The sequence below is a fragment of the Dama dama genome, chromosome 19, assembly GCF_033118175.1.
Source record: "Dama dama isolate Ldn47 chromosome 19, ASM3311817v1, whole genome shotgun sequence".
Classification (NCBI taxonomy): domain Eukaryota; kingdom Metazoa; phylum Chordata; class Mammalia; order Artiodactyla; family Cervidae; genus Dama; species Dama dama.
The window spans coordinates 81,819,432-81,826,688 of NC_083699.1; the positions used below are offsets into that span (position 1 = coordinate 81,819,432).

The 7,257-nt window shown below is 39.9% G+C and overlaps 1 non-coding gene across 1 annotated transcript; it reads right to left on the reverse strand.

The window, feature by feature from the left end:
* Positions 1-6,886: 6,886 nt before the first annotated feature.
* LOC133074295 (U8 small nucleolar RNA) lies at positions 6,887-7,020 on the reverse strand. Its single transcript, XR_009697141.1, has one exon. It is a non-coding gene; the product is annotated as a U8 small nucleolar RNA (small nucleolar RNA).
* Between the last annotated feature and the right edge of the window lie 237 nt (positions 7,021-7,257).

Sequence of the window (7,257 nt, forward strand, 5' to 3'; positions counted from 1 at the left end):
TGCTAATCCATGTGCTCCAATGTGGCAGGTCCTCATGATCCCCTAGGAGACTTATGAAAACATAGATTACTGGGCCTTACTCCCAGAGTTTCTGATTCTGTAGGTCTGGAGTTGAGCTGAAGAATTTACATCTCTAGCAAGTTTCTAAGTGCTATTGATGCTGCTGGTCCAGAGACCACACCCTGAGATCCACTCAGAGTTGATAATATGTGCTAGACCCACGTATTATCACATTTAAACACCCCAAGAGCACCATGAAGTAGGTCTCATTGTCCCAAATTTGTATGTGAGGAAAGTAGAGTTCAGAGAGAAATTCCACAATTGTACCCTGAGTCCATAGCTAGTGAGCAGCACAGCCATACTTTGAAGTCACAATTGTCTTACTCTAAAACCTATGGTTTTCCCACAATTTCAAACATCCCCCAGACTCTTCCTGGAAAAGCAGACATAGAATATTATGTGAGCTTTTCAATGTTGTCAGAATCTCCAGTGCTTGAGTATAAACAGGCACAGTGGCATTATTTAAGATTACATGCTTCCAAAGTAATAGAATGGTTTGGAAAGGATCCAGAATGTAGGAGTCAATGACCCTGACGAAAACTATGTGCTTCTTTGAAGCAACTCAGTATGCAAAAAACTTCAAGGTGACCTATCACTCTTGCTTCCTCCTTTTATAAAGACAGAGCCTGGTTACAAATCAGATTTATATCTGACTGTCTCCCTTCTGCTTCCCATAAGCCTCCTGCTGCATTAATTCAGCATAAGGAATAACTCTATAAAATTTATAAAAGCAAATACTTCAAACATAAGTAGATTTTCTCATATGAACAAAGAAATTCTGTCTTCCTTGTTGAATTTTTGTCCTCTAAAAGACTTTAATTCAGGGATTTCCCTTGAAGTCCGGTGGTTAGGACTCCATGCTTCCAATGCAGGGGGCTGATTTGTGTATGTGGATTTGATCCCTGGCCAGGGAACTAAGATTCTATGTGCTACAAGATACAGCCAAAAAAAAAAAAAAAAGACTTTATTTCAGACACAAATTACCAATTTAAGAAATGAGAGAAGACATCACTGAAGAGTCTACAAAGATTAAAAAGATGATAAGAGATGCTTATGGAAAATTTTATGCCAATAAATTTGACGACTTAGATGATATGGATGAATTCCTTGATAGATACAAACTACCAAAGATTATGAAAGAACAAAGAGATAACCTGAATATCATATCTATTAAAGAAATTGAATTTATAGTTTAAAACATTTCCACAAAGAAAACTCCAAGTTCATATGGCTTTATAAGTAAATTCTACCAGACAAGTAAGGGAGAAGTAATATAAATTCTATACAAATTATTTTAGAACCCCACACCCTGTATTGAAAGTGCAGATGCCCAGCCACTGGACCACCAGGGAGCTCCCCGTGGAGCTTTTATAAGACCGAGGATTCCATTTCATCTGGCATTACCAAAATTGCATTTTTTCTCCCCTTAATATTAAGTGCAGTCTTTGGTCTGGAAGTAAAGTCTTTGAATTTCAGTGTAATTTTAACTTAATAGTTAATTGGTAAATAACTTCTCCTCTTCAATTTTCTGGGCTTCCTTGGTGATTCAGACAGCAAAAAATCTGTCTGCAATGCAGGAGACCCAGGTTCAATCTCTGGGGTGGGTGGGGGGACTAATATACTACATGCCTCGTGGCACAGACAAAACTGGGAAAAAAAACTCCAGGAAGTAACCAAGATTCATGTGTGTCCTTGCTTTGCAGATAAAAAAAAAAAATCGGCCAAGGAAACAGGGTGGGGGGAGTTTGACCTACACACCTCCCCTCTGGTGGTAAGGAAGGCAAAGATAAGGAAGACACACAAAATAAGCTATTTCACTATTTCCGTATGGATGAGATTAGAAAAAATTCAAAGTTACCAGAGAATAAAAGAGATGGTTCTTAGAGAAGGAATCCAGAAGAAATGGCAATGTACCTCATGGGAAGATTTTTTTTGGCAGGGGGCTGGTGCTTCATCACATGGCTTACAGGATCTTAGTTCCCCAATCACAGATTGAACCCAGGTCCCCTGCAGAGGAAACACAGAGTCCTAACCACTGGATTGCCAGGGAATTCCCTAAACTTTATTTCAGAGAATTTCAAACTTACCTAAAAGAAAGTGAAAGTGAAGTCGCTCAGTCATGTCCGACTCTGCCATCCCATGGACTGTAGCCTACCAGGCTCCTCAGTTCATGGAATTTTCCAGGCAGGAGTACTGGAGTGGGTTGCCATTTCCTTCTCCAGGGGATTTTCCTGAACCAGGGATCGAACCCGGATCTCCTGAATTGCAGGCAGACACTTTACCATCTGAGCCACCAGGGAAGTCCCAACTTACCTAAAGGAGATAGAATATAATGAAGTCCCATAACATTTACCCAGCCCCAAACAACAACCATCAACAAGTTCATGCCTCCAGACCTCCATCCATTTCCTCTGTCACATACAGTTATCCCCCCTTGTCTGTGGGAGATGCAAGACGCCCAGTGGATGTATGAAACAGTACTGAACCCTAGATGTATGATTTATTTCCTATACATGTTTGCCTAAAATACAATTATAAATTATGCACAATAAGAGATTAACAATAGTAACCAACAATAAAATAGAACAATTTTAACAATATACTGGAACGAAAGTTATGTGAATGTGGTCTCTGTAAAATGAGGGTTACTTGAACATGAGAATTGGGTTACCGTGACAGTCAACAAGATAACCTAGATGGCTACTAAATTACTAATGGGCAGATATGCTGGACAAAGGGATGACTACATCCCAGGCAGGATGGAGTGGGAATCCCATGGGATTTCATCATACTACCTTGAATGGTGTGCAAGGGGCTTCCCTGGTGGCTCAATGATAAGGAATCCACCTGCCAACGTGGGACATGGAGTTCAATCCCTGATCCAGGAAGATCCCATATGCCAAGGAGCAATAAAGTCCAGACACCACAACTTCTGAGACTATGCTCCAGGGCCCAGGAGACACAACTACCAAGCCCACATGCTACAACTATTGAAGCCCTCATACCCTAAAGCCCATGCTCTAAAACAAGAGAAGCGAGAGAATGGCATTGAAACATGTGTATTATCATATGTGAAACAGATCGCCAGTCCAGGTTTGACACATGAGACAGGATGCTCAGGGCTGGTGCACTGGGATGACCCTGGGGGATGGGATGGGGAGGGAGGCGGGAGGGGGGTTCAGGATGGGGATCACATGCACACCCGTGGCTGATTCATGTCAGTGTACGGCAAAATCACTACAATATTGTCAAGTAACTAGCCTCCAATTAAAATAAATAAATAAAGCAAGAGAAGCCACCACAATCAGAAACCCGCACACCACAACTAGAGAGTAGCCTCTGCTTACCACAACTAGAGAAAAGCCCTCACAGAAACAAAGACCCAGCACAACCAAAAATAAATATTAAATAATTAAATAATTTTTTAAAAGAATGGTGTGCAACTTAAAATTTATGAATTATTTATTTCTAAATTTTTCCATTTAATACTTTTGAACCAGAGTTGACCACAGGTAACTGAAACAGGGCAGAAAACAAAACTGCTGATAAAGTGGGGGAGGGGTGGGGCACTGTGTTATTTTAAAGCAAATCCCACCCATAATATCACTTTACCCACAAATATTTCAGTTTGTTGTTGTTTAGTCACTAAGTAGCGTCCAACTCTTTGGTGACCCCCCACACTGTAGCCCTCCAGATTCCTCTGTCCATGGGATTTCCTAGGCAAGAGTACTGGAGTGGGTAGCCATTCCCTTCTCCAGGGGATCTTCTAAACCCAGGGATCGAACTTGTGTCTCCTACTTGGCAGGTGGATTCTTCACCACTGCCCAAATATTTCAGTGTGTATGTCTAATATAGAGCCTCTCAATCTCAGCATCGTTACCATTGTGAGCCAAGTGACTCTTTGCTGTGAGGAGCTGTCTGGTGCATTACAGGATGTTTAGCAACATCCCTGGGTTCTACTCTCTAGAGCCTGGTAACACCTTCCCCCCAGTTTTGACAACCAGAAATGTCTCAAGATTGCCAAATATCCTAAGAAGCAAAATCTCAAAACTGAGAACCACTGCTCTAAAAGATGAAGGCTCTTGTTTAAAACATAGATGATACTATTATCATGTGATTTAAAATTAGTAGTTATTTCTTACTTTAACCAAATGTCCATTCCATGTTTACATTTCTAATTGTCTCATGAATGGTGGGTTCTTTCCAACAGTATTTTTTAATAAAATAAGGATTCAACTATAGTCCATACATTCTGATTGGTGGATATATCTTTTAGGTATCTTTTACACTGTTTCCCCTGCATCCTTTTTTTTTTTTTTCACTTTTTCCTTTTTTTTAAAGAAAATAAGCCATTTGACCTATATAGAGTTGCCCTCAGTCTGAATTTCATTGATTACATGCTCATAGTAGTTTAACATTTTCTCTGCATCTGAAATAAACAGACACTGATGATTGATGACATTACAGTTCTACCATTCTGTCTCCATTTATTAACTGAATTCTTACATAAAGGGAAATTTGCCCTAATGAGCAAGCTCTTTACATTAGTAATGGCCACCTGTAAGACTGAGGTGAATGATTCTGAACACTGTGGAAATTCAGCAGGTGGGTTACAGCCATAAACGTGCACTCTCCTAATCTCGAAAGCTAAACAGGATCAGGCCTGTTGGTACTTGGATGGAAATTCAGCATGTGATGGGACAGTGGTAGTGATTTCTATCCCTGATCTAATCTACTCCCTTCTTTGAGAATTGAAGGCTCAGTAGAAAGAAGTAAGATTACATACTTGAGGGCAGAGAGTTGAATATGATTATTGAGTCAGGATAGGCTCACAATCAAAGGGGTTCTTTTTTCTTTTTTATTGATAATTCCCAATATTGACAATATGCAAGGAATGGCACTTTCAGACACTATTTGTAAGAACATAAACTAGTACACGGAGACGGCAATGGCATCCCACTCCAGTACTCTTGCCTGGAAAATCCCATGGATGGAGGAGCCTGGTAGGCTGCAGTCCATGGGGTTGCTAAGAGTCAGACACGACTGAGCAATTTCACTTTCACTTTTCACTTTCATGCATTGGAGAAGGAAATGGCAACCCACTCCAGTGTTCTTGCCTGGAGAATCCCAGGGATGGGGGAGCCTGGTAGGCTGCCGTCTACGGGGTCACACGCAGTCGGACACAACCGAAGCAACTTAGCAGCAGCAGCAGCAGCAAACTGGTACAATTTTTCTGGAGGACATGTAAACTTGACAACATGTTAAAAAGCCTTTAAAGTTTGCATATCCTTTGACTGAGAAATTCTATTGCCATAAATTTATCCCAGGGATGTCCAGAAGACTCAGTGAAGTTTATTCACGATAAGTCTGTAGTAATAAAACATTAGCCACAACCTAAATGTTCGCCTATAGGGGATTCACTAAAGGCAGTATGTTATGCCATTGATGGCCTTGAATATTACAGAATATATCAAGGCATAGAAAGGTATCCAAGATATATTATTGAGTGAAAAAAACTCAGACCTTAAGTAATATAAGTTGGAATCAAGATTTCCAGGAGAAATATCAATAATCTCAGATACGCAGATGACATCACCCTTATGGCAGAAAGTGAAGAGCTAAGGAGCCTCTTGATGAAAGTGAAAGAGGAGAGTGAAAAAGTTGGCTTAAAACTCAACATTCAAAAAACTAAGATCATGGCATCTGGTCCCAACAGTTCATGGCAAATAGATGGGGAAACAGTGGAAACAACAACAGACTTTATATTGGGGGGCTCCAAAACCACTGCAGATGGTGACTGCAGCCTTGAAATTAAAAGACGCTTGCTTCTTGGAAGAAAAGCTATGACTAACCTAGACAGCATATTAAAAAGCAGAGACATTCCTTTGCCAACAAAGGTTCATCTAGTCAAGGCTATGGTTTTTCCAGTAGTCATGCATGGATGTGAGAGTTGGACTATAAAGAAAGCTGAGCACCTAAGAATTGATGCTTTTGAACTGTGGTGCTGGAGAAGACTCTTGAGAGTCCCTTGGACTGCAAAGAAATCAAGTCAGTCAATCCTAAAGGAAATCAGTTCTGAGTATTCATTGGAAGGACTGAAGCTGAAGCTGAAACTCCAATACTTTGGCCACCTGATGCAAAGAACTGACTCACTAGAAGAGACCCTGATGCTAGGAAAGACTGAAGATAGGAGAAGGGGACAACAGAGGTTGAGATTGTCGGATGGCACCGATGGACATTAGTTTGAGCAAGCTCCAGGAATTTGTGATTGACAGGGAATCCTGGCATGCTGCAGTCCATGGGATCTCAAAGCAACTGAGAGACTGAACTGAACTAAGTAATATATAATCAGTAAATTCATGTTTCTATTTTTTTTAAAAGGAATTATGCATATAAACATATGCATAATGGAAAAAGAGGTCTCAGTAAATATAACGAAGTATGAACAGCTAATATTTAAATATTAATATTACATGATGGTAAAATTAGGACTAATTTATATTTTCTTTCTTTTGCTTATAGGCTTTCCTTGTGTCTCAGCTGGTAAAGAATCTGCCTGCAATGCAGGAGACCCGGGTTCGGTCCCTGGGTTGGGAAGATCCCTTGGAGAAGGAAAAGACTACTCACTCCAGTATTCTGGCCTGGAGAATTCCATGGACTGTATAGTCCATGACGTCTCAAAGAGTTGGACACAACTGAGTCACTTTCACTTTCACTTTCCTTTTGCTTATCTGATTTTTCAAAATTTTCTGTAACTCATATTATTTTTTAAAAGAAAAAACCTTTAATAGCAAGTACTTTATTTTTTTTTTTTTTTATTTTTTCAATCAGATAGGAGCAATCAGGGTGTTGCAAGTCCTGATTATGGAGAGCCCTTAATCATAAATCAATCAATCCAATCATCACGTTCTATTCTGCCCTCCAAAAAGAGGAATAAGTAAGGATTATCCTACCTGACAATAGCAAGTACTTTAAGTTAGAGTTGCCAGGTATCATGGGACATACTTACAGCAAAAAAAATATTCATTGTTTAATCTGAGTTTTAAATTTAATGAGGTGTTTTGTATTTTTATTTACTAAATCTGGCAAGCCTATTTTTAATGTAAAGCAATCAAAGGAGAGACTTGGGTGCTGTCCCGTTTGAGGACAGAAGAGTCACTGATTGTATCCAGTCTTTTAAACCAGGAAACAGGATTT